This window comes from Danio rerio, chromosome 20, assembly GCF_049306965.1.
Source record: "Danio rerio strain Tuebingen ecotype United States chromosome 20, GRCz12tu, whole genome shotgun sequence".
In the NCBI taxonomy this organism is placed as follows: Eukaryota; Metazoa; Chordata; class Actinopteri; order Cypriniformes; family Danionidae; genus Danio; species Danio rerio.
In genome coordinates, this window is record NC_133195.1 from 19850228 (window position 1) to 19877914 (window position 27687).

The window sequence follows — 27687 nt, forward strand, 5'->3', positions numbered from 1 at the left end:
TCCTCTCTGACTTTGTGCACTGCAAGCAGGCACTCTGGGGAAACGCATATTTGCGAATGCCTGAGGCCAGCTGTGGGCCAGTGCATCAGTGCTGAGAGAGCCCTCGGTCAGAGAAAAAAACAACTGTCAACTGTCTGCGTTCTTAGAGGAAGCAAACAGATCGATCTGGGCTTCCTAGAATAACGCCCATATCAGTTGAACAGACTCTGGGTTGAGTCTCCATTCTTCTGGACAAAAGGGCTTCATGAAAGCACATCGGCTGCACGGTTGAGCTCGTTAGGAATCTGAATGGCTTGCAGCGATTTCAGCCATGTATCACTCTAGAGGAAGAGAGTTCTGCATTAGCTGAGCATGCTCTCCGAAGAGGTACGCTGTCATGGTGACCGAGTCCAGCTCCAATCCGAGAAAAGAGTTCCTCTGCACAGGAACTCTTTTCTCATCCTTCCTATGCTCATTTCTCAGTTGACCTAAAGCCCCAACAGGTGGAGGTGTCAGAGCACCTTGTCTCTGTACATAATCAATTGCTCCCAAGAGTGAGCTAAAATCAGCCAGTTGTCAAGATAATTGAGTATTTGGATGCCCGCGAACCAAAGCCTGCTTCAGAGGTGCTCGACGTAGCCGCTTCGGGACAGGGCAGCTCTAGTAGGATGTGGATGGCTCGGCGGGCGGAGCGGGCTTACGGTCCACCAATTGATGACATTATCCATCGCATTTGACTGCTCTCTCACCGTTTTGAATTCCTGGGCAAAATTGAGTCAAGAATGCGTAGTTTGTCAATTTTGCGCATATCAGCCAGGTTTAGCCAGAGGTGGCGCTCTTGGACCACTAATGTGGACATTGTCCTCCCCAACGCACACTCAGCATAGTCAGTTGCGGTGCGGAGCTCTACCCTCGTGCAGCTGAGCCAGCGCCTGCGTTTGGTGCACTGATAATTGGCAATAATGCAAGGTGGAAGCAGCCTTGCCCGCAGCTCTGTAGGCTCTGGCTCCAAGGGAGGCAGATAACCTTGAGGCTTTGGATGGAAAACAAGGCAGTCCCTGTTAGGTACATTTTAAAACCCTTAAATATAAAGATCTCCAAAAAAAATTGAACTCGCAACATTCAAACATGAACTTTAAATCTGTAACGCCGGGGAGTAACACCACAACAGAAGGTAGGATCCAATATGCAGGTTTATTCACAGTCAGGCAAGCAGTTGTCAATACGGGAGCAAACAGATATATGTAGAAAATCCAGAATCGTAGTCAGTAAACAATCAAGAGGTCGAAAGGCAGGCGGCAGACAAGGATAACTAAATAAACAAGGCTAGGTTCAAAACAGGAAAACAAGACAAGGAAAACGCGTCGTAATGCTACTATACAGTGAACAAGACTCGGCCAACTGAAGGGGTGAATGTGTGGCTTAAATAGTGTGTGTTAATCAGTCTCTGAAAGTCCTCGGGTGTGCAAATGTAATCAAGGTGGATGAGTGAGCAGGTGTGAGTGTCTAGGAGAAGTGCATGTATGCATATGTAGTCCAGAAGAAGGCAGATATGTAGTTTTATGAGTGAGTGTTTACCAGCGACATCTGGTGGTTGTTCGCTGGTGAACATGACAGAGCCCCCCCTCTAAGGAGTGGCTTCCAGACACTCCTAATACTGTTCAGGCGGGAGGTGGAGCGGAGGCGGAACTGGGGGAGGGATGGAAGGCCAGGACCATGCAGCAGGGGCGTACCTGGAGAGTGGAGCAGCGGAGGGCCTGGAGCGTGGAGCTGCGGAGGGCCTGGAGCGTGGAGCTGCGGAGGGCCTGGAGCGTGGAGCTGCGGAGGGCCTGGAGCGTGGAGCTGCGGAGGGCCTGGAGCGTGGAGCTGCGGAGGGCCTGGAGCGTGGAGCTGCGGAGGGCCTGGAGCGTGGAGCTGCGGCGGGCCTGGAGCGTGGAGCTGCGGCGGGCTTGGAGCGTGGAGCTGCGGCGGGCCTGGAGCGTGGAGCTGCGGCGGGCCTGGAGCGTGGAGCTGCGGCGGGCCTGGAGCGTGGAGCTGCGGCGGGCCTGGAGCGTGGAGCTGCGGCGGGCCTGGAGCGTGGAGCTGCGGCGGGCCTGGAGCGTGGAGCTGCGGCGGGCCTGGAGCGTGGAGCTGCGGCGGGCCTGGAGCGTGGAGCTGCGGCGGGCCTGGAGCGTGGAGCTGCGGCGGGCCTGGAGCGTGGAGCTGCGGAGGGCCTGGAGCGTGGAGCTGCGGAGGGCCTGGAGCGTGGAGCTGCGGAGGCTCTGGATCATGAGGCTGCAACCATTGAGGAAGCTTAGGCGGCAGCGGCCATTCAGGAAGTTCAGGCGGCGGCCATTCAGGAAGCTCAGGCTGTGGCGGCCATTCAGGAAGCTCAGGCGGCGGTGGCCATTCAGGAAGCTCAGGAGGCGGCGGCCATTCAGGAAGCTCAGGAGGCGGCGGCCATTCAGGAAGCTCAGGAGGCGGCGGCCATTCAGGAAGCTCAGGAGGCGGCGGCCATTCAGGAAGCTCAGGAGGCGGCGGCCATTCAGGAAGCTCAGGAGGCGGCGGCCATTCAGGAAGCTCAGAAGGCGGCGGCCATTCAGGAAGCTCAGGAGGCGGCGGCCATTCAGGAAGCTCAGGAGGCGGCGGCCATTCAGGGAGCTCAGGAGGCGGCGGCCATTCAGGGAGCTCAGGAGGCGGCGGCCATTCAGGGAGCTCAGGAGGCGGCGGCCATTCAGGGAGCTCAGGAGGCGGCGGCCATTCAGGAGGTTCAGGTGGCAGCGGCTCTGGAGGGTCTGGCAGCTCTGGAGGGTCTGGCAGCTCTGGAGGGTCTGGCAGCTCTGGAGGGTCTGGCAGCTCTGGAGGGTCTGGCAGCTCTGGAGGGTCTGGCAGCTCTGGAGGGTCTGGCAGCTCTGGAGGGTCTGGCAGCACTGGAGGTGGCAGTGGTAGCTCTGGAGGTGGCAGTGGCAGCTCTGGCAGTAACAGCTCTGGTGGTGGCAGCTCTGGCAGTAACAGTTCTGGTGGTGGCATCAGCTCTTGTAACTCAGGTGGTGGTGGCCATTCTGGTGGCTCAGGTGATGGTATTTCAGGAACTGAAACAGGAACTATGGCAGGAACGGACAAGGAACAGGAAACCATCTTGTGAGCAGGTGGCAGATTGGCGCTTACCACATTGTGAGCTGGAGGACTGGAGTCGGCCATCTTGTGAGCTGGAGGACTGGAGTCGGCCATCTTGTGAGCTGGAGGACTGGAGTCGGCCATCTTGTGAGCTGGAGGACTGGAGTCGGCCATCTTGTGAGCTGGAGGACTGGAGTCGGCCATCTTGTGAGCTGGAGGACTGGAGTCGGCCATCTTGTGAGCTGGAGGACTGGAGTCGGCCATCTTGTGAGCTGGAGGACTGGAGTCGGCCATCTTGTGAGCTGGGAGTGTGGTGATGGAATGAGCAGCAAGCCCCGTTGCCAGCGGGTCTTGCTGTCCTTTGCCCCCCCCCCAAAAAATATTTAGGGGTGTCCTCCACCTCTCCTACAGTGAAGGGGGACCCACTCATTTGAAGTGCAAGATCAATATAACCTTCTAGAGTCCCGTGGGGGTCATGCAAAGGCATTGTGGAATATAGGGGCTCAGAAAGTCCTCCACGAAAGAAAATCATTAGGCATAAGTCATCCAAAGATGTTAAATGGGCTACCTGGATGAAGTCCTCCACGTATTCCTCTATAGACCGGGCTTCCTGACGCAGACACATGATCTTGATACCCGCTGAATCCATTGTGTGGCCGAGTCTTCTGTAACGCCGGGGAGTAACACCACAACAGAAGGTAGGATCCAATATGCAGGTTTATTCACAGTCAGGCAAGCAGTGGTCAATACGGGAGCAAACAGATATATGTAGAAAATCCAGAATTGTAGTCAGTAAACAATTAAGAGGTCGAAAGGCAGGCGGCAGACAAGGATAACTAAATAAACAAGGCTAGGTTCAAAACAGGAAAACAAGACAAGGAAAACGCGTTGTAATGCTACTATACAGTGAACAAGACTCGGCCAACTGAAGGGGTGAATGTGTGGCTTAAATAGTGTGTGTTAATTAGTCTCTGAAAGTCCTCAGGTGTGCAAATGTAATCAAGGTGGATGAGTGAGCAGGTGTGAGTGTCTAGGAGAAGTGCATGTATGCATATGTAGTCCAGAAGAAGGCAGATATGTAGTTTTATGAGTGAGTGTTTACCAGCGACATCTGGTGGTTGTTCGCTGGTGAACATGACAGAATCATAATTTTTTAGAACTAATTCTAAATATATCTAAATACATGATGGTGAACTGTCTTTCCATTACAAAATCTCCACATTTAAGATCTGATTTCTTTAAAAATCTGTGATCTTCACTGCCTGATAGATGTACATTATAAAGTGAGTATCAGAACAGACAACAAGCACTGCATTAGATTCCATTTTCCCCTGCCATGACTTTAAAATGTGAAAAACTATTTTACCACAGTCTTTTCAATAGAGTTTCTGCGCTAGCCTGCTGCTACTGACGGTGCTAGAATTCAGCATTTTAGCATTAGTCTTTCATCTAGTTTTACGCTTGATCAATTAAATAAACGCTTAAGTCTATTTAACTGATTGTATTTTACTAACATTACAACATCAGTGCTGTAAAAGGAATCTTATCAATTGAAAATGAGTGCATGTTTTTACCGAAACTAATATTGTTTTTTTAATGCATGTAAAAACAATATACTTTGCACAAAACTTTTTGGGGTTATTCACCAAAGAAGATGTACTCCAGCCCATTTAGAACATCATTATGAGCGTTTTATGTTATAACTAACGTGCTTCAAACTATGGACCTGTGCCAGAGAAACTTTTTTTTCCCAATTTGTTTTTCCCAACCAAAGCATCATACTTTGATAGCTCAGTCGCAAGCCACGTCGTTGTTTAGGTACCGCACTCCAGATCAGATACTGTATTTATTTTAAAATATTGTAAGAAACGTTACATAAATTAATTAATCAATGATTCAGTGAATCAGTGAATGATATCCGTTGTGGAAAACACTGTTCCGATTACTTGCAGATTTGTTACTACATAGTGTATTTATATGCACAATTGCATTTCAATTTAAACATTCAAAAATAACAAAAACAATATCGAAATTCAGTTAAACAAAACATAAAATAATAACATAAATATCAAACCCTCATAATAGGTGTGGCATGTATTCAAATATTGTCCTCAAATGCAAATCAGCTATTTCCAGTACATTGTCTTGTAGCTCTGAAAGCACTTTACAAAAAAAAAAAGAAAAAAAAAATTATGACTTGAATGCAATGTAAAAGATGCTTAAAGAAAGCCTGCCACACAAAAGCACATGTATTTTTTGTTTTATGCTTTGGTTAGCATATTCAAATTAGAATGCATTTGTTTGGTGATTATGTTATTGAATTGGGCTTTAAACTTAAAAACCACACAAACGCAGATGTATCATCTTTCCTCAGTTTCCTTAAGCAGAAATACATAAAGATTATGCATAAGTCAACTGAAAGAGATGAGCTGGTAAAGGTTCTTGATTGAAATCATGAAATTGCGAAAGATTTGTTTAGAGCGAGTGTGAAGATTTGCAATTAGACTTCGATGAAATCTCTCAGAACAACATTGCAGTTAAATTGAGGAATCAAATTGGAGATGGGTCTATTCCTTTGCCAATACAAACTTTCAGTGGGGTTTAATTAATTTGAGGATGTGATTATGCTGCGCCTACGTGCCCCAAATAATGCCTTGCATCTAAATGCATTACTATTTTTGCCATTAAAGAATTCAATTTTACTCCCCACTTCACCCAAACAGGCAGCAGCCCAAAGCCCTAAACAAACCCAACTTGCGCATTTAAGCTTCTCTGTTTGACAAATTCCTCCCCATTGCTGAAAGATTGAACTGATTAAATAGATTTGTTTTAACCGACACGTAAATAAATCTATTTTATGCTTCTGTGTGAAACCACACAACCCAAGTCCCCTGTCAGCCTGCTGTGAGCTGCTCTGGCTGCATAATATCAGCTTGAAAAGGTTTTAGTCCACAGAACAAACGCCTCACAACTGTGTTGCATTACACAACTGCTGTAGATAAGCTGACCTGCGATTTCTTTTTGGAGACTTGAGGAATGTTTTTATAGGTGCGGCGTGTAGTTTTTTGGATGCTAAGATACTTTCTCATATCCCTGCTTAATGTGTGTTCTTTATCTGCTCTCCTTGCAAACTGGAATTATTGTGGCTCTGTGGTGTTTTCAAAAACACTGATCATCGAATGTCATTAGTTGTATTGAATCTTCATTTATCTGACCAATAGTAAGAGTTCAGAAAATATAACAACAGTTATTTCTACAAAATCCTTTGGTGGCACTAGTGACCAGAAAAGTAAGAACATCACATTTAAAGGTGCTGTATGTACTAAGTTTTTAACTTTGTTAAAGCATGAAAATACCATGATATGTTTGCAGATATTTAAGAAACATGCTAAGTGAACATTCTTGTTTATCTGAAAAACCTGAATTTATCTGAATTCAACCCGCCCACTGCCAGTTTAGCCAATTATATTTCAGCACCTTAGGTTGCCATGGTGAAAACCTGCTTATTTCATTCTTTCAGTCAAAAAGACGCCAGTAACTGAAATGCAACATCCGGCAGTAGCAGCCTCCAAAATGAGACGCAGATTCAGAGTTCTGAAGGTGGTTATTAATAAGCAAATAATATAAATATTACAAACGTAAACTTAAGGTGAGTAGGTTAGATTTTAACCCTGTGTCCTTACAATACGCTAAATAGCAGTCATTCAGAAGCACATAATAGTACACTCTAATAAAATGGTAAGGTTTATAATCCAATGAATATATATTAAACCTATTTAATACATTCTAAATGTAGATGCTGAATCACTCAAATGTGTTGGTTCACACTGAGTCACAGTTCTTAAGCTTAATTTTAAGCGGTTTATTTTATTTTCAAGATTTGAGGTGAACTATCTGATGCTGCTTTCAGTAGGATGGCAATATGTCACATCTAATGGCATTCAAACTCACATTATTAGCATTTAACACTGAATAAAGGACTTGATGTGTACTTTAGGTGATCATTGGCAGTTTTCTGTTGTTCATCTGCAAGTAGAAGCTGTTTCTAAAATAAAACTGCACTTGCCTGTGTTTTGAACCAGGTGTGCAATACCTAAATCAACCACTGGGTGCTAAATTGCATACTGCACCTTTAAGTACAAATTACAGTATATGCAAGTCTAAGTTTTAGATTTAAAAATAAATGTTTTTGAAAGAACACTTTAGTGTGATTTAAAGAGTATACCTAGGGGTCATAAAGGGGTCATGAAATGAGAAACTCAAATGTCCTTGATCTTTAGACATAAAGTAGGTCACAGAACTATAAAAACATCCTGCAAGTTTTAGAGCTCAAATCTTCGTTGTTACTCTAAAATTAGCTTCTACTGAAATAAGTCTGCCAAAACAACATGTTCTACTCTATGATGTAAAAGGATGGATAAGCTCCGCCCCTGCAGCAGATCACTGTCCACTTTTATAATCTACAATCCATCATGCCTAATCAAACAAATAACCCCAATATTTATAAACTGTGTTATGGTTACATCAAAAGACCACAATTTAAATGGTCATTTAGTAATCCTGGCAGGTTTAAGCAAAACACAGCGTGTTTGTAATTTACTTTTTTTTTTTTTTCAATTACATGTTGAGCTAATGCATGTCTGGAATGCTAAAAGGACAGTGGTAAATATGTATTTGATTTGATTGACTGGTGCATGAACGATAAAATTGTTTATTACACAGGTAGTTCCAGTTAATTTTGATCACAGTTTGACATAAGTGCACTTGTTACTATGCATATGCTACTATGTGCTGTTAGATATGTCCTTGTCATTAACAAGCACACACACGCAATCTGTCTTGTAAGTGTGCTTCTTTTTCTGTCTGCCAGTGACTGCTCATTAAAAGTAGGGAGATGTAATATGTCATAACAGATGACAATTCTGTCAAATATTGTGTTGGACAAAAAACTAAATTAGCTTTAACTTTATTATAACTTTGCAAATGACAAAAAAAAAAATGCAATAATCAATGGCTTGCCTTGTGTTAAAGGATTTTAAATGTTCTTCAGCCATTTTTTTTTTTTTTTGTGTTCGGTTGTGCCTTGAATATTTCTTACATATAATATATGAAAACTGACAGATTACGATGGAAAGGGCCACTTTCATTTTGTGTATGTATTTGTGCGTATAATATTTTCATTATATTAGATTTTTCCTTTGCAGGAACATGCAGATGTGTTGCTCATCTGGTGTCTGTACACAGATGACTAAACACACATGGCTCAAACAAGAACCGGAGATGAAACGAATAATGTGTGTCTATTCACTACAATAAAATAATCATCCGTACTGTAAAAACTCATCTCAAACCTGGATCTCACGTAGAGTTTTCCTTCATATGCAGTGATTTTCGTGGAAAGTGACTATGGCTTTAGCAGAAAACATGGTTATAATTTCACACATGGCATACCTGTTGTCTCATTACAGCCGTTCCCACCTTTCTCTTTATGATTGATTGAATTCACAAGGCTACTTTAATGACACAAGTGTAATGTAGCACTTGCGTATCCGCATTCAAAGTCATCATGTAATTGCAGGTCACATGTTCGCTTCCTGCTAATTACTATATATCCGGTCGTTATGCTATTACCTTTGGGGAGTTAAGTGTAATTCCAGGTCGCACTCGCAGCCAGAGCTTCAGTTCAGTTGGTGTAACCAAGGAGACCAGAAGTGAGGTGGCGAATGGCTCGTTTTAGATAATTAGTACAGAGCCCTGTGCACTGGCTGAAACGAAGGTCTTGTTCAAAACAAGCCTCACATATAGACAAAAAGCAGACACATGCATCTGCACAGATATACACAATTAATTTCAGATTTATAAAGAAAAGTGACTGGATATATAGAACGGTATAGAAAAATGAGCATATGCTTATCTTGATCGTTATTTTGGTCAAATGTTTTTGCAAGTATCATGAATTATTCATTCAGAAATGAATATGTTTTTATGTAGTAACAGCATGACATTTTATAACGAAATTTTTTAACTGAACTAACCTTGCCTTGTCAGAAAAAAAGGTCCAATTATCTGATATTTTAAGAGTCTAATGGACCATGACACACAGTTATGAGGGTTTGCTCCTCTCTAAAATATAATTTCCTGTTTCTTATTTCTTTCCTACATATTTTACATGGTGGTTGTTGCAAAGGTTCCTAATATGGGATATATATATATATATATATATATATATATATATATATATATATATATATATATATATATATATATATATATATATAATTGATAACTTGATAGCCTGTCATGAAAAGACTCAATTTACATTTGTTAAGCTCTTCTGGTAAGGCGTTCCACAAGGTTTAGGAGTGTGTTCAAAGGAAATGTTGACAATTTTTCTACAAGTGCATTTGTGAAGCCAGATACTGATGTTAGACAAGACGGCCTGGCTCACAGTCTCTGATCTAATTAATCTCGAAGGTTTTCGTTAGGATTGAGGTCAGGACTCTGTGCAGGCCAGTCAAGTTCCTTTATACCAAACTTGCTCTTCCATGTCTTTATGAACCTTGTTTTATGCAGTGGTGTGCATTCATGTTGGAACAAAAAGGGGTAACCCCTAAACTGTTCCTACAAGGTTGGGAGCTTGAAATTGTTCAAAATGTCTTGACATGTAAGTTCTAAATACTCATGGTTTTATATATGATCATTATTTAGAAAGCATTGCTTACGATTTTTTTGTGGTGAAATCAAGTTTATCACATGAAACGGTAATTTGTTGATTAATGGATCTTTTTGGTAAATATATGTAAAAAAAAACATTCTAAATATTTTGTGAATTATCAGATATTCCAGTTCTTGAAAATGTGTAAGAACATGTATTTCAACATTTAAATAGCCTAATCATTTATATTAGTTCATTATTATTATATTGTATTATTATATTAGTTAATCTATACTATTATATAATTTATTTATTATTTTTAATCTATGGCAGATGATGGGCAACGCTATATTAGTGGAGAGACTAGAGCTCTTAAAGTGGCTGTTTATCTTGCAAATGAATAGAGTGAACATTATTGTTACCTAAACAGTGTGTATTTGAGGTGCATAAAAATTTAAAGACTAAAATTTAAAGAAACAGTTCACTCAAAAATGAAAGTTTGCTCACTATTTGCTCACCTGTTACTTGATCCAAACCTTTATGAGTTTCTTTCTTCTATTGAGCATAAATGCAGGACTTTTTTTAAGAAAGCTGAAAACCTGCAACCATTGACTTCCATAGTAAGATCAAAAACAAATACTGTAATACTAATAAAAAAAATGGTTACATGCTTTTAGCATTTTTCAAAACATCTTTTTTTTTGTGTGTGTTCAACCAAAGGAGGGAACTCATAAAGGTTTAAAATGAGTAAAGGGCGAGTGAATGATGACAGTTTCTTTGGTGAACTATTCCTTTAAAAAATAGCTTCACATATTGCATTTATTAATAAACTGTAATAATTCAAGTATCAGAAGGTAAATCAAGGTAAACCAAGGAACTGAAAAACTGTGAGAGTGCTAAATTCAAGTAATTGTATTTATAAATGGCGAGAATCTCTTCAATGTCATCTGCTTGAGAACCGGTTTGAAACAGATGCTGAAACGTTGACAGCCCAAAGCTCTGCATTGGACACGTATACTATAACAGCACACCGAACGTTATCATTCCAGCTCTGCAGTTAAACAGATCTCACATGCCTGTCGTAAAACTTACGGGTCTGTGAAGCATGAGCTCAATAGGGCATGAGAGAGAAAGATGATCAAATGAGCACATGGACTCATGCTGCGTCTCTCTGAAGGTGGAGCAGGACCGCTGTTTTCTTTCGTGTCAGGATGAGCACACAGATGTCCTTTGCCTTTCTTAGTTTCATATCACTCATCTTTTTTTGTTGATAGGGAGTTTCGAAATTCAGTGTGTGTGGCCCTCACATCTGTGCTTTAGTGTATAGCAAGCTAAAGAAAATGGAGGAATGATAGAGGTTTGACTGCACTGCTGACCGTCTTAAATGTCTAATAATAATATGTTTTAATGGCTGAATCCTTGCATTTATCTGACAGGCTGTCATTCTGGGTCCTGTTTGATGGAATGATTGTTCTTGCATCAGGTTGAAATGTTTTCAATGGTGAAGTAGCCTGAAAGACTGAGTTCGCTTCATTTTTTTTTAATAACTGTGAGGCTTAATAACTTATATTTTATGCTGCTTTGCTCTTTTCTGACAGCGCTCGTCAATGTCATGAAGACTCAAATGACCTATCAGATTAAAGAAGATGGAACTTTACTGGTCAGGGATGTCAAATTAGCACAAATTGCATTCCAGTGTTACACTTGAGTTTTTATAGGTCAGTGAGTGTAAAGTAAAGAGTTGAATAATTGATGTCTTACAGCAGTTTTATGAAAGAAATGAAAAAGGACAAGCTGCAATACCTTGTGTGTAATTCATAATGTAATGTAGTGAGCAAAAAAGCAATGTTTTACCAATTTGTTTAACCAGTTTGCATTTTCACTTGTTTTTATTTTAAAGGGCACCTTTTTTACCCCTTTTTCGAGATATAATATAATATAATATAATATAATATAATATAATATAATATAATATAATATAATATAATATAATATAATATAATTTATTCATTATCAATCATATTATTATCACAATAATGATATTTGTGGCCCATGATCAATAGTTAAGTATTGTCGTGATTTTACAATAATACGATCAACGCGTTATTTTAATGGGCGGAGTTTGCAGATTGTACCACATCACAAGCATGAGGTGACTGCGTCTAGATTGCAAATATTTTTTTTTTTTTTGAGAAATGCAATGTTGATCAGGTAACCTTTGCTGCTGTTTAGTCCAAACAACCCAAGGTAATATAAAAAACCTCATTAACCACCTTAAAAACTATTACAAAGTGTCTGACATCAGTGGATTATTGAGCTCAGGAGAATTCTGCTTTGCATTTGTCTAGGCAGTACTAACATCACTAAACTGTTTTATTAGTTACCCAGATATTCGCAGAGATTCAGCAATTTTTTTTATTTATTTATTATTATTATTATTATTATTTTACGTCTTGCTAGTTATGTAGATAGAAAGTACTCTATCATATTGTTTCAATGTAAAAAAAAAAAAAAAAAAAGCTATTGCCCTGTTTATGCAGGTATTAATGAATTACCAACCTACGTCACACATGACTTCACACGGGTCCCTGGTTGCAAATAAAGGCCGGCTGCAATAGCAAATATGTTGTGTTGTGCAGTAGGATGCCAAATTTCTCCAACTCCAAAAATCGAAAACGTAACTTTTACCATACATTGCACTGCTTTAATGCCAACTGCAGATGTCTTTGGCTTAAAAGGGAGCTGAATGAAATGACGACCTAATTAAAAATGCTCAACTCTGCAGTTCTCATGTTATATCAGGTAAGTTAACGCTTTGCTGAATCATACACACTACTCGTTTTTGATTGCAGCAATGATTTCAGCAAAAACAGTTACATTTGGCTAATTAAACTGCGGAAACTGAATGCAGAAGGAAATGTAAGAGTCTAAGTTATTAAGGTAAAGTTGGTTTTATATTCACACAATTATTCAGTGACAACTTGTGACACTCCCTATATTGTTTACCACGACACTTTGAATATTCGGTCTGAAATGACCTGCAAGTGTGACTTGAAAACAACATTACCACTATTTGACTGTGAACATTGGCTGCTAATATGATTTTGCTATTTAGAGTTTGCAAATATTACTTTTATGAAATTATATTATTAATGAGAATGTGCAAATATAAAACCAACTTTACCTCTATGTGTAAGTTCACATACACTGCCGTACAGGTGCAGTTCGCTGTCAGAATGCAGTAGTTTTGCCTGTTGATGATTATTACCCAGGCCTTGCACAGTTCCGCCTTCTTTCCTTGTCTTTGGCTAGGCAGAACCTTGGTTTTTAGCACTGCATAGTTTTAAATCTTGTAATCATGGAACATTATTTCTTGCACGTGACCACACAGAACAAAATTGTTGGCACCCAAAGAGTTGTAGGTTTTAAGTTCTCCCTTGTAAAAACGCTTGAAGGTTCAATGAGATTGTATATTGGGACTGGATGCTTGGCCATTTCATCTTATACAATATCCATTGGGAAGGTGCTATCGCAAATGGACCTGTCAGATGAACGCCACTCACTGTGACGTAAATTTTGCAGAATAACTGTGCTTATCACTGGGTGACAAGCTGTTAATACGCTGAAAGCATTATGTAGATAATATAATATATATATATATATATATATATATATATATATATATATATATATATATATATATATATATTTTTTTTTTTTTTTTTTATTTATTTATTTTTTTACTTATTTCTAAGACAACAACAAACTCTGTACCGCATCGGATGTCATTTCCTTGCTGTAAATGCTCCAGGTTTATTCTGCCATCTCGCCGCGAGCGCATCCTGAATGTTTTCAAAAATGGTAATTCGTCTATAGAGGTTCTGTCACAATCACCAGCGACCTCTAACCACCAGAGGTCGCTGGAAAACATTCACTCTCATGGAACTACAAATCTGCTTCTAAATGGACTACATATTCAGTCATGCCACACACACACCTGCTCCAAGTCTCCACTGATTAGACTCCCACAGCTGATGCTGCTTCTAGACTGATTTCTGCACTACATAAACAGCACAGAAACTCTTACTGTTGCTGAGTCTTGTTTACTGTAAGCAGCACTACAACGTGTTTCCCAGTCTTGTTATCCTGTGTACCAACCTTAGCTTTGTTAGTCTCCTTGTCTTTGTCTGCTGCCTGCCTTTTGACCTTTCGCCTGTCGCTGATTATGGTTCTGGACTGCCTTCACATACCCGTTTTCACTTGTATTGATCATTGCTAGCCTCACTACGAATAAACCTGCATTTTGGATCCTACCTCGGTTGTTGGTGTCACTCCCCGAGGTTACAGGTTCGTTTTCATCAATCTGATGCAAATTGTATTATTTTCAAGAAAGACAATGTAATTGAAAGTTTCAGATCAATTAAACTCAATTTATAAAATGTAAAAATTATTTTGTGTATTAAATGCTGAAATCAATCATTAATCACTATCTGCATCCCTCTCATGCCACGTTTTCGAGGATAAATTCGTGTCTGAGTGCTTCTTTGAATGGAATAAAATGACTAAAAACACATTAAACACATAAAATAAAACCTTCACAAACATGTATCTTATGGAAAAACAAGCTAAAAAAATAATAAAAAAGCACAACTCTTGTTGGTTGCATATGCACCTGCGCAATGCACAATGAACCCATCACACCATTCTTTTTCAATCTATTCAATTGATATTCGTATGTGAACAAACTGCAGATGCTCTTGTGCTCTAAACAAATGTTTAGATTATTATTGAAGGTGCTCTACAGTGGAAAAGTTCCTGGCATATATATATATATATATATATATATATATATATATATATATATATATATATATATATATATATATATATATATATTATAATTGTTTAAAGCCTTTTTGTAATGAGTCATACACACTTTGCACTGTTTTAGTATGCCATATGTGACAGGATACACGTTAATATACACTGCTTTATGGATATCTGTTATGTTAATTTACAAAATAAGCCTGATTTAACATCCACAAATCAGGATTGAAGTGTCTTATTTTATAATTGTACTGACGCTAGTTTGTGGCAGTGGTGTTGAATTACGTAGCAATTTTTACTGTAGTTATTACAAGCATACACTGTTTTAAAAATGTTTTAAACTTGTAATACTCCTTCTTGATCACATTTAATGATGATTGATGATCACAGAGAGCTGAACAGATCTTTTAATCTCAGTTGCTTTGCACACGCCCATTAGGTGTTTCGTCAAAATACAAATATTGTTTATAAATAAATGAGTTCTAATAGATAAATGTATTTGAGTAAAATGTAACCATTTATTTTATTCTATAAAGGTCTATTTATTTAGTAAGCATTGGTCAAAATAACAAATGTATTGTTTGTATTTTTAAATACTATTTATTTTTTAATTAGTTTAAATATTATTATTAATAGCAACAGAAACAACAACAACAATAATAATAATAATAACAATAATTCATTCATTCATTAATTTTCCTTCAGCTTAGTCCCTTATTTATTAGGGGTTACCACAGTGAAATGAACCGCCAACTACTCCGGCATATGTTTTACATAGCGGATGCTCTTCCAGCCGCAACCCAATACTAGGAAACACACTCATACACTCTCACATTCACAAAAACACTCATGCACTACAGCCAATTAGTTGTGTGTTAGTGGACTGTATAGGAAAACGAGCACCCGCAGGATTAATATAATAATAATAATAATAATAATAATAATAATACCAATGTTGACCAACAACACTCACTCCACACATCAACGTTCACTCTTAATGGTTCATTATTCTTCATTTTTACTTGTCTTTCTTTTGTTTCCATTTGCATGCTTTGTATTCTATACAAAGTCATTGGTAATCTGTTGCACCTTTTTGAAGCCAATAAAACACATTTGAATTGAACTGAAGAGAGAGTAAAGAGAGAACATTAGGCTGGAGTAAAATTAGCGTGATTTGTTTTAGCTTTCAAGAATAGCCAAAGCCCATTTGCTGGACGTTCACTGAGCAAAATGTCTGAAAAAATAAGCATAAAAGAGCAGCCCACATCAGAATAATGGACCTGCGGTATTTGAAGATGAGAGTGAGAGCAAACAGTCTCATCTTTCCTTACTTGTTTTCCCAGCCCAAAGTACACATTTTTTCCCCGTATACCATCTGATTTTTCCTCAAGGGCTTCTCTCTCTCTCTCTCTCTTCTCATCCTCCCTCCGTTTCTCATTCTCTCTGGCATTTGTGTGTTTTATAAGGCCTTACATGTGTTTTTCTTGTCCTGTGTTTCTGTAAAGGAATGTGGCATAGTTTCAGACATGGACAGTCTCTTGTCAGAGTTATGTGGAATTGAAATAATTACTGAACAACAGAAGCAGCAACATCTGTTTCTGACCTATTTTGTTTGCAATCATTTGCAATTCTACAGATTAAAGTTAGTTATTATGTCCATAAATTCCAGTTTAATAAACAGATGAGTAGTTTTACAACTTAACTGTACAACTAAAATAGTTTATATATATATATATATATATATATATATATATATATATATATATATATATATATATATATATATATATATATATATATATATATATATATACATATATATATATATATATATATATATATATATATATATATATATATATATTTACTGAAAAAGAACAATAAACACAGCAGTGAAAAAAAGACAACTTTAAATGTCTAGGTTTTTCTGAAATTAGTGGATTTATGATGTACAGTGTTCAGCATGTATAAGTACAACTTTCACAAATCTATCTTTCATTTCATTTTCTTGTCGGCTTAGTCCCTTTATTAATCCAGGGTCGCCACAGTGGAATGAACCACCAACTTATCCAGCAAGTTTTTACGCAGCGGATGCCCTTCCAGCCGCAACCCATATTTGGGAAACATTCACACACACACACACACTCATACACTACGGACAATTTAGCCTACCCAATTCACCTGTACCGCATGTCTTTGGACTGTGGGGGAAACCGGAGCACCCGGAGGAAACCAGGGAGGCAGGGAGAACATGCAAACTCCACACTGAAACACCAACTGAGCCGAGGTTTAAACCAGCACCAATAATAATCTGAGCATTAAAGAAAAAGAACAATAAACATCGGTCCCGTGCACATGCGCTTCTCGTGTAACAGAAATAGCTTACCGTATACACACGCACACACATACACACACACACATATAAATGCGCACACACACTCTCTTAAAGGAGCTGCACCCCATTTTCACTCGTTACAGACACTTGTCAGATGATATTTTAGAGAGCTTGTACAGGCGTGACGTGGAGCCGATTCGCAAATCACAGCACTTTATGACACAAGACCAATCAGAGTCACTTGAGGGCCGGCCTTTTAGAGGAACTAGGAAATATATCAGTCGTTTTAATGTTAGCTGAGTAGCTGTGTATAATCAAAGTGAGATTTATGAAAAAATAACATGATTTCCTTCAAGTGAAACAGGAGCACACATTGCTTTGCATCTTATAAACACAACCAAGCCTTAAAAATACATTCTGGACCACCCCGTTAAAAATATCAATGGGTTGACATGGTGGCTCAGTGGTTAGCACACCAAGAAGATTGCTTTTTTGAGTTCTGGCTGGGTCAGTTTGAATTTCTTTGTGGAGATTGTATATTCGTCCCGTGTTTGCATGGGATTCCTCCAGGTGATCCGGCTTCCCTCACAGTCCAAAGACATGCACCTCAAATAGGTGAATTGAATAAACTAAAACTGGCCGTAATGTGTGAGTGTGAGACAGTGTCTATGGGTGTTTCCCTGTACTGGGTTGCATCTGGAAGGGCTGTGTAAAACATATGCTGGATAAGTTGGCGATTCATTCCTCTGTGGCAACCCCTGATAAATAAAAAGACGGAGCTGAAGGAAAATGAATGAATGGATAAAAAATATCAATTTAGCAATATAAACAGATTGCTAAAATATAATGAAAGTAACAAATAAAAGTACCACAATTTTTGACTTACAAATGCTTTCGTCTATTTGATGTGGCGAGTCTTCCATTTTGTTCATCCCTGTTGCCCTGCAAACGTCAGCCCCATAACTTTAAATGCTCTCAAATAAATACTCACAGAGAGAGAGAGAGAGAGAGAGAGAGAGAGAGAGAGAGAGAGAGAAAGATAGAGAGAGAGAGAAGCGAGTGAGAGATTAAATGTAATCGCTGTGATACATGCAGTTGTGTCACATTCACACTCTTACCACTCATAATCAAATTTGCTGAGGCTCCGTTGCTAAGAGCTCTTAGAGGAAAGCATTTCCTAAAGCCTGCTCTTAAAAAATCTCCCCAGGCCTCCACAACTACAGTCGCCCTTACCCAGAGAAAGCAGAGCGCCTTCATAATTTGGCTTTAGCTCAGACTTTTTTTCCTTTATTAAAACTAGGAAAGTCATGTAAAGAGTTTGAGGGAAGAGCAGGCTGTGTTAGAGTGTTTCCATATGGTGGAGAATGCAGGCTCGTGAGTCAGCCATCTTATTTTACAGCATGCTGCACAGTAAATCAACAGACAAAATACAGTGACAGTGACACGAATAGACTCTTGGAGATCCAGCAAATTCTTCTGGAGTTACTTCAGTCTTTATTATTGTTTGGATTAGTCTTTTTAAGTAAATATAGTTTTGTTTAAAATGTCGAAATATCAAATCCTTCGAAACTGTTTGCTAAGCTTAGGATTACATGTCTTATTTTGGAACTACAGTGAAATTTAACTCTTTCATTAATTTTATTTCAAATCATGACAATTTTTTTATTATTATTATTTCAGGTTGCCCAAGCTAATGTGTTTGAACCAAGCAAATTTGCAATTCAGGCTCATTGTGGATACCTGCCCCTGTTGCTCTCTCTGGAGAGCACAAATTATATAGCCAGAGGTACGTATTTTGTCTTTTAAATGAACAACACAGGGTGGTATGACACCGCTGACAGCTTCTGTTTCTTTTAGCGCTACCAGCTGATCGCTTACCTTTATATGGACGGCTTTTTCGGTGTTACCAGTTTTCCTAGTACCTTGCCGCATATGCTGATGGACTTTGGATGCGGAGCGGAGTTGATCGCAATGACGGGGTTTAAGTCCAGTGAAAAACAGTTCCAGAAACCAGGTAAAACAAAAGAATAAACAATAAAATAAATAAACAACAGACTGAAAACATGGTGAAATCAAGCAGCCACGATGGCTTTCTTTTCTAGATTAATTTTGAAAACACTATTGGTTGGGTTTAGGGACAGGGTGGGTCAGTCGTCAGTCAGTTATTCAGTCAGGCAGGCAGGCTTCAGCAGGCTGATCTGGTTGGCTGAAGTGTATATTGCACCCTCTGGTTTATGTACGTGAAAAGAGGAATTTGAGATCAACCAAAATCATACGCAGCAGCCTCTGGTGGATTTGCAAAAACAAAAACTGCAAGCAATGTGAGGGAGCCATATGGGAAGGCATGGAGGAAGGCATGTTTATTAAACAAACAGCGTACATCAAACCCAAGCAGAAACATAATCCTAGTTAGACAAAGTCAAACAAACAAAGAGGCAGTCCGAAATAGCAAACTAGAGTCATTCAAAAAGCAGTAGTCAATAAGACAGGCAAAAAGGTCATAACACAATGGCAAACACAATAGTAGGAAAACACTCAGTAAGGCAGTGAAACTGGCAATACTTTGCAAGGTACAGACATAAACAATGTGCTTATACAGTAAATGGTGCCTACCAGGAAGTACCACAGAAGTAGTACCCAGTCAATATTTGGAAGAGAGCTCTCTTTGCTGGGTGGAAGAATGGTCATCCGTCACATTAGTTACAAGCAGAGGAACCTCTAGTTTTGTATTTCACTGTTCCCAGAAATGTAGAACTGGGTACATATTTATAAGGAGCCTGGGTTGCAAATTTGTAAGAAACACATTCACAACACCAACTTTTTATGGCTGTTTCTAGAGGACAAACAGTTAAACAATGTAATCATCAATAAATCGCATGTTCCACATTAATATCCTCTAAATAATGGCTTGTCTGTTTGCGCTGTTCTAATGGTAATTTTCAATGTATTTTCTATTTACTAACGGTAAACCGTCTTGGAAAATGACAGCAAACTCTTCAGCAGAAGCAAGAAATTTAAAATAATAAGGTCAAACTATGGCTCACACAGAAAAGACTGCCAAATGTTTGCTTCATACAAGAAAAAAAAAAAAAAAAAAAACGGAAAATATTTTTTTCAAATGTAGTTTGTATGTTTAAATGTAAAAATAAAATAGGCTTTATGTTGATATATTTCTTATGTCTGTGAGGCAAGTATTCGAGATTCCAGCATGTTTCATAAAACAAGAAGCTGCAGAAACTGGCATAAAAACTCGTCTGGGCCAGGCCCCTCCTCCACATAACCTTCAGTCTATAGTGATCAATGATTGACTTATTTACTATAGGGCATGGCTTTCTTCTGTAGATTTTCCAATCTTACGTTTTTTAAATAAAGAGAAAACTTGTTTAGAGATCAATGTTTTCTTCATTTGGCAATTTAGAAGTGTTTTAATAAAGGATTTTGAGGTTACTAGTGTACAGAAGAGTAACACTGATGTTTATGCTTCAGATGGCCTGTTAACAGTTTCGTTTTACCTATAGTCCAAGTTTGATATAACAACATTTAACATTATTAAATTAATTTGAACTTTAGTAGTTAGTAAAACCTTTTGGTTGCTTAAATTGAGAGATTATGATTATTAATATTTCTAACAAATGTTTTCTTTATTATTCTGTATTCCTCTTTGTCTTTAGTAATCTTATGTACATCACTTTGGTTAACTTTGGTTGTATTTAAACATGCTTTATAAATATATATTGTATTATACAGTACCTGACAAAAGTCTTGTCGTCGATCCCAGTTGTAAGAGCAACAAATAATAACTTGACTTCTAATTGATCATTTGGAAAAGTGCCAGAAGGTAGATTTTTCAGATGAATCATTTGTTAAATCCCAATCATGAATCAGGAAAAATCATAGTTTGGGGTTACATTAAGTATGGGGGTGTGGGAGAGATCTGCAGAGTGTATGGCAAAATCAACAACCGTGCTGTTCGTGATGTCCATTACATTACAAACCACAGGAGAGGGCAAATTCTCCATCAGGATAGCACTCCTTCTCATACTTCAGCCTCCACGTCAAAATTACTAAAAGCAAAGAAGGTAAAGGTGCTCCAGGATTGGCCAGCCCACTCACCAGACATAAACATTATTGAGCATGTCTGGTGTAAGATTAAGGAGGAGACATTGAAGATGAATCCTAAGAAACTTGATGAATTCTGGGAGTCCTGCAAGAATTCTGAAATAAGAAACTGAAAAACTCTCCAGCCCACGTGATCATCTTATTTATAATATTGCCTTTTCTATGAGAATAAGTTAAATCATTTGATTGCTGATGTCCATGTTTGGAGGGACATTTCAGGTAATGCTTTACATCCCGCAACCAGGACATTTTGCAGTTCATGTAGTGAGGACTTTGAAAGTGTTTGATTCTGGGTTCAACACAAGTTTAAAGGGTTAGTTCAGCCTAAAATGAAACTTCTGTCACCATTTACTCATCTTATCATCCCAAACTCATAAGAAATCCTTTCATCTCACAGATGAAGATATTTTAATCAAATCTGAGAGATGTCTGTCTCCTCATTTAAAGTTTGTTCAGCCAAAACTTTGATGCTTTTTAGACATTTTTTTTTACTTTAATCCAAGTTATCTGAAGAGGCACAATCATGTTAAAATGAACATTTAGTTTGTTATTTTTATTTACACTTATAAATGTTTAAAATATTTAATAATATTTATGGTAACACTTTATTTTAATAGTCCGATTGTTGAATTTAAGTTACATTGCATCTACATGCCCATTAATTCTCATTAGATTATAAGTAGACTGTTAGGTTGGGGTTAGGGGTAGTAATAGTGCAAGTTGACATATGCTTGTAAAGTTTCTTATAGTCAGTTAAATGTTTGTTGAAGGAGCAGTATCAACAGATATTAAGCAGACAGTCTACTGATACTCAAATGGACAATAAGAATAAAGTGTTACCTAACTTATTCTAATAACAATCTGTTCAAAGGAACTTTTCAAAAACTTGTTTTGATGAAAAACAAGAAAGAAAGAAAGAAAGAAAGAAAGAAAGAAAGAAAGACTTTACTGTCATTTTAAATACAGGAAATAGGCTTATATATCTATTACAGTAATTTCAGAAACATAGCATTAACGAGTTAACAGGTTTCTAGGAAAAAAGGGATGATTACTCTAGACTTCCCTTTTGCCAAATAACTAGAAAAAACATCCATAATAAACTAGGCATGTTGCCATCCAAGGCCTCTCTCATTATTCTGCTGGTGGATAGTCTTGCAAGCCCTCTGGTTCTAATCACAGGTTCTCACTAACCCGATCATTACAATCTCCCCTTAAATCGGGTCACAACATTAATGTCACCCCTTCTGGTCCTTCTCACCCTGCTCTGAGTTGAATATGACAGTGTGTCTGGCATGGAAGGCATGCTATATCTAGCCCCCTAAAGATCACAGCCTCTAGTGTCAGTTGCTAGTGCACCTCTTTAGGCCAGGAGAGGTAGGTTTCTTACTCGGTTCTTATTAACTGACATCTGTTACTCTCATCCTTCAAAACATAACTACCATGCGGGTCATGGCACAAATAATACCCCCCAATATGTATTTTCCCTGCTCAGAGTACGATTTGAACCATTGTCTCTGGCAAGGAAGGCATGCTTGCTAATGTGGACCCTAAAGACTGTAGCCTCTAGCTTAAGTTTTGCACTTCTTTAGGCATGGGAAAAAAAAAAGTTTACTTGCACTGAACTTACAAGCTGGCCTCACCCTACCACAAACTGACTACCAGAGAAAAGGAGAATAAACTCACAGAGCGAATGGTGTAAATAATCTCTAATAATAGTGCTTGACTTAGGCTGCAACTGGTTGAGTTGTTGGTTAGGTTGTTATTCTACTACACAGTAAAAACATCTGCAAATTAGTGGTATTCTGTTGTTTTGTGATTCGTGCTTTTACTTTTTATTTTTCCCATTTATTAATGCTTTTAAATTACATTATTGACCTTGATCTTTCTCCCAACAACCTTGAAAAATTTGAAAGTGACTTTTAAAACATGTTTAATAGTTTGAAGTGACATATTGCCTGGCTTGTTTTTGTATATTATGCTACAAAAACATTGTAATAAATTGCAGTACATTTTCAGACTAATTTCTTTTTATATTATTTGTTATACATTATATTAATTCAAATGACTAAAATGTCAATAAAAGTCATTTTGTTAAACTTTAGAGTTAAATTTTAAACATTAAAAGTCTACAGAGCAGAGATTAAGATCCCATGATGCAATTCACAACAGTAAATAAGTCGAATCACATAAACTGTTCATTAACAGATTTTTTAAAGTGTATTGTACATTACCTGGCAAAAGTCTTGCCATGGATTCCAGTTGTAAGAGCAACAAATAATAACTTGACTTTTAGTCGATCATTTAGAAAGGGGCTGGAGGTAGATTTTTTTAGATGAATCGTCTATTGAACTGCACCCCAATAATCACAAATACTGCAGAAGACCTATTGGAACCTGCATGGACCCAAGATTCTCACATATATCAGTCAAGTTTGGTAAAGGAAAAATCATGGTTTGGGGTTACATTTAGTATGTGGGCTTGCGAGAGATCTGCAGAGTGGATGGCTACATCAATAGTCTGCGGTATCAAGACATTTGTGATGCCCATTAAATTACAAACCACGAGAGAACATAATCTGCAAGTCTTTTAGGCCAGAAGCAAAAGGTCTACTCACAAAGCTCCCACTAGTTACCCTACATTACTCTCACCCCTCCAAACCTCACTCCCATGTGATTACGTCACCAATGTTTGCCTCATTCAGATCTATTAGCTAGTTCTGATTGAGATTCAAACCAGTCTCTGGCCCTAACAAAGACCCTAAAGACTGCAGCGTCTAGCATCAGTTGATATTATATCTCTTTAGGCCAGGAGATTGAGCAGTTCTCACACATCTCCTGCTAGCGGAGTCCCTCTTAAACTTCACTCCCATCCAGGTCACAGCTCAAACATAACCCCTCTGGTTTTATTCTTTATAGCTCTGCTCAAAGTGGAATTCAACCAATGCCTCTAGAATGGGAAGAAGGATCACTAACAAGGACACTAAAGACCAGAACCTCTAACTGGCCTTTCTTACACTTGACTAAGTCAAATATTGTCTTGTAGTGTGAAAATCAAAATATTTGACAGTCCAAGTCAGTTGGGATGTTAAATGAATCATGATAAATGTTTTGAACAGTAAGGGCCATTGTGTTTATACTGAAAACTCACTTAGCATGTGCAATAGTGGTAAACAAACTATAGCCAATAGTTTTAAAGCCACAAAGTGTGCATGTTGATGTTGTGGAAGCTCTATAGTTATTCAAACCGTTGGAGTGCTGGCCTGCAGAAGCCAGATTTGTGGCCTGCATCATCACATAGACAGAATGATGTATGACTTCATGTTTCTTGTTTACTTTAATTGACTTAAAATGATATTTTATATATATATATATATATATATATATATATATATATATATATATATATATATATATATATATATATATATATATATATATATATATATATCGCCACAGCTGAATGAACCCCCTACTATTCCAGAATATGTTTTACGCAGCCGATGGCCTGCCAACCACAACCCGGTACACGGGGAAAACATGCAAGCTGTAATGTGACAGTGATAACCACTGAGCCACCATGCCATCCCACTGGGTCTCTTTCTTATTGTTAAATTGATGACAGTAAACATGACACATACAGAGCGCAAAGTTGACAGCGGTGGAAAGCAATTTGATTGCTTAGGAAATTTGGTTTCTTTCTCTTTCTTTCTCACTTTTAATGAGCATTTTACTCGAGATGCATCCCACATATATAAGTGAACCCTTTTTCCTTTTTTACCAGCAGGGGACATTGCAAATGTGAGGAGATATCAGCCTGTGCCAGAAAAATATGCATATGCTCATGTTTTCTAAATAATAATAATAATAATAATAATAATAATAATAATAATAATAATAATAATAATAGTAATCAAAACTAAACAATCGAGTAGGCAACATGTACTACATACACACATTTACAAATACATTTAAATGTACAGTGCATATACATTAGATAAGTCAATACTAGAGCTTATCTATAAAAATAACTTACAATAACGGTCCAAAAACTAGGTTACTTACATTTATTTGTTATAGAAAAATATTAAGTAAAAATTTTAAAAAACTGAGAAAATCAAGAGAAGCAAAAAGTTTTGCAGGTTGTCATTTTTTTTTTTTTTTTTTGTAATATTTTGCTAGAATTCAATTTAATTATCTTTCAATTTCCACACGTTTGGCGACTAAAACATTAATTTAATAAATAAATATGTTTAATAAATCTGTTTTGTTTAAATGCACCAAAATACATTGCCTATATTCATGGACAAATGGATAAAAATATATATTTATTTTTAAAATGTGTACTCAGTTATGCTGAGCACTGTATCAATTCAATTTTGTTGTTTGACAAATAATAATTATTATTTTTATTTTACAAAGAAATTTAAGAAATTTGAGAAATAATGAAAGGGCACTTGTTCATGTCTCAAACGGTCACATTTAACTAAAATCGCTAATTTTATTAGTAAAATAGTGGAAAAAATATTAGAGATAATTGTAAATTGTAAATCGTAAATTGCAACATAGGCTCATTCTGAAAATGTAGCCCTATATAAATTTCTGGAGAATGCTAATTATGTAGCCAGAAGAACAAATGGCTGCATTTCTTTTTTAAAACAAATGCTACAGGGCGGTATGACACGGTATGACATTTCTTTTTGCGCTAGCAGCTGACTGCTTACTTCCATATAGATGGCTTTCCAGCTGTAACCAGTTTTTCCAGTGGCTCGCAGCATACATCGGCAGACTGCAGACACAGAAAAGAATTGACCGCAATGACAGGGTTTAAGTCCGGCAAATAATGGCTGCAGAAAGCAGACAAAAATAAAAGCCAAAAATAATAATAATAATAATAATAATAATAATAATAATAATAATAATAATAATAATAATAATAAAAATGAAATAAACAAGTAAATAACAGAGTGAGAATGTGGTCAAATCTGAAAATGGTATAAAAATTAGGGGAGGACTTTTCTTTTTCTGGATTGCTTTTTGAAACACTGTAGGTTGGGTTTAGGGAAGTGAGTGGGCGGGTCAGTTGGTGCTTTTTAAAACACTATTGTTTGGGTTTAGGGAAGAGGGTTGGTGGGGTTATCGATCGATCAGTCGGTCAGTCAGTCAGTCAGTCGACAGCAGCCTCTGGTGGATTTAGACGAGAAGAGTCAGCGCAAAGACACTCGTGAGAGAGATTTGAGATCTCAAAAAGCATACACTGCGACCTTTGGTGGATTAGTGAAAACAAAAACTGCAAAAAAACATAGCTCCTGGCACATATTCAAAGCTACGCTTTCAGAATGAGCCTGGGTTGGTAAATTGTATCGAATTGTGAGTTGAATGAATTGTTGTATCCCTATTCACAATTGTCTGCACTCAGGATGCAAGACATCAAAGTCTAAACATTTAGGCTACATTTACACTGCATGGTTCAAGTGACTCAATTCCGTTTTTTTTTTGTTTTTTTTTCTCCCATCTGGCACAAATAGGAAATGGCCCATGTACATGTAAGCAGGAAAACATCATATAGATTCTGATTTACTCAAATCAGATTCAGGCCTTGTTTATATTTGGAAATTTATCTGATATGAATCGGATCTGTGTCCACATGTATACAGTGTAAGCAGGTAGATCGGATTTTTAAAAACCATAGCGAATGACGTCAAGTCTGACACTTTCATTTCAGAACAGACTTCAGCAGAGGCGCAAACCTTAAATCTCATAAACAAGGACTAAAAAAGCTTTTATATTGTCATCTAGCACACGTATTTAAGCATGTTAATGAGAGAGAGCAACTTTTAAAAGATGAGGTTAGCATTTCATCAAAAAAAATCAGATATAGTCACAAAATCTGAATTGACCATCAAGTTCTGCAGTGTAAATGCAGCCTAATGCATTGTTTTTTTAAGTATTATTGGAAGACTCCACCCATCTCTCTCTCAGTATATTGCTGAAGTTCCTATCAGTGGTGTAAAGTAACAAATTACAATTAAAGCTGCAAGCAGCGATGATAGGGACCTCGCACCTGGGCTCACCGCCACCCGGTGGCCTCAGGATGACAGAGAACAGTGAACATTATTAATTTAAGCCGATGTGTGTATAAGAACCTGAAAAAAGCACTAATTTATGCTAAGCTGCCTCCTGTCTGCAGGTGGCACTATAACTGTGTATCAAGATTGGCTTGTAGATGCCTTCATTGGAGCAATCTTATCAATCATGTAAATTTTCAGGCAGATCGGACATTGTGTGACTGAGTTATAAGTACTTTTCTGTTGCCAGCTGGTGGAGGCATTTAATCAACCATGTGAAGTTTCAGGCAGGTCATACATTGTGTCGCTGAGTTATAAGCCAAACTTACTGTTGCCAGCAGGGGGCACTATGACTGACTCAAGATTGGCATGTAGATGTCTTCAGGAGGGAATTGTAATCAACCATGTGAAGTTTCAGGCAGATCGGACATTGTGTGGTTGAGTTATAAGCCAAAACTCCTTCTGCCAGCAGGTGGCGCTATGACAGACTCAATATTGGCATGTATATGTGTTCAGGAGAGGACTTTCATCAACCTTGTAAAGTTTCAGGCAGATCGGACATTGTGTGGTTGAGTTATAATGACTTCCTGTTCCATGGCGAAGCGTTGAGGT

General features: G+C 38.1%; 1 long non-coding RNA gene across 2 annotated transcripts in view; it reads left to right on the plus strand.

Moving 5' to 3' along the window:
• LOC141379546 (uncharacterized) overlaps window positions 1-27687 on the plus strand; it is a 249416-nt gene that overhangs the window by 151387 nt on the left and 70342 nt on the right. For both annotated transcript variants that reach the window (XR_012396380.1, XR_012396381.1), the window contains exons 2-3: window positions 18573-18678; window positions 18750-18906. This is a non-coding gene — a long non-coding RNA (uncharacterized lncRNA). The remainder of the gene's footprint in view (window positions 1-18572; window positions 18679-18749; window positions 18907-27687) is intronic.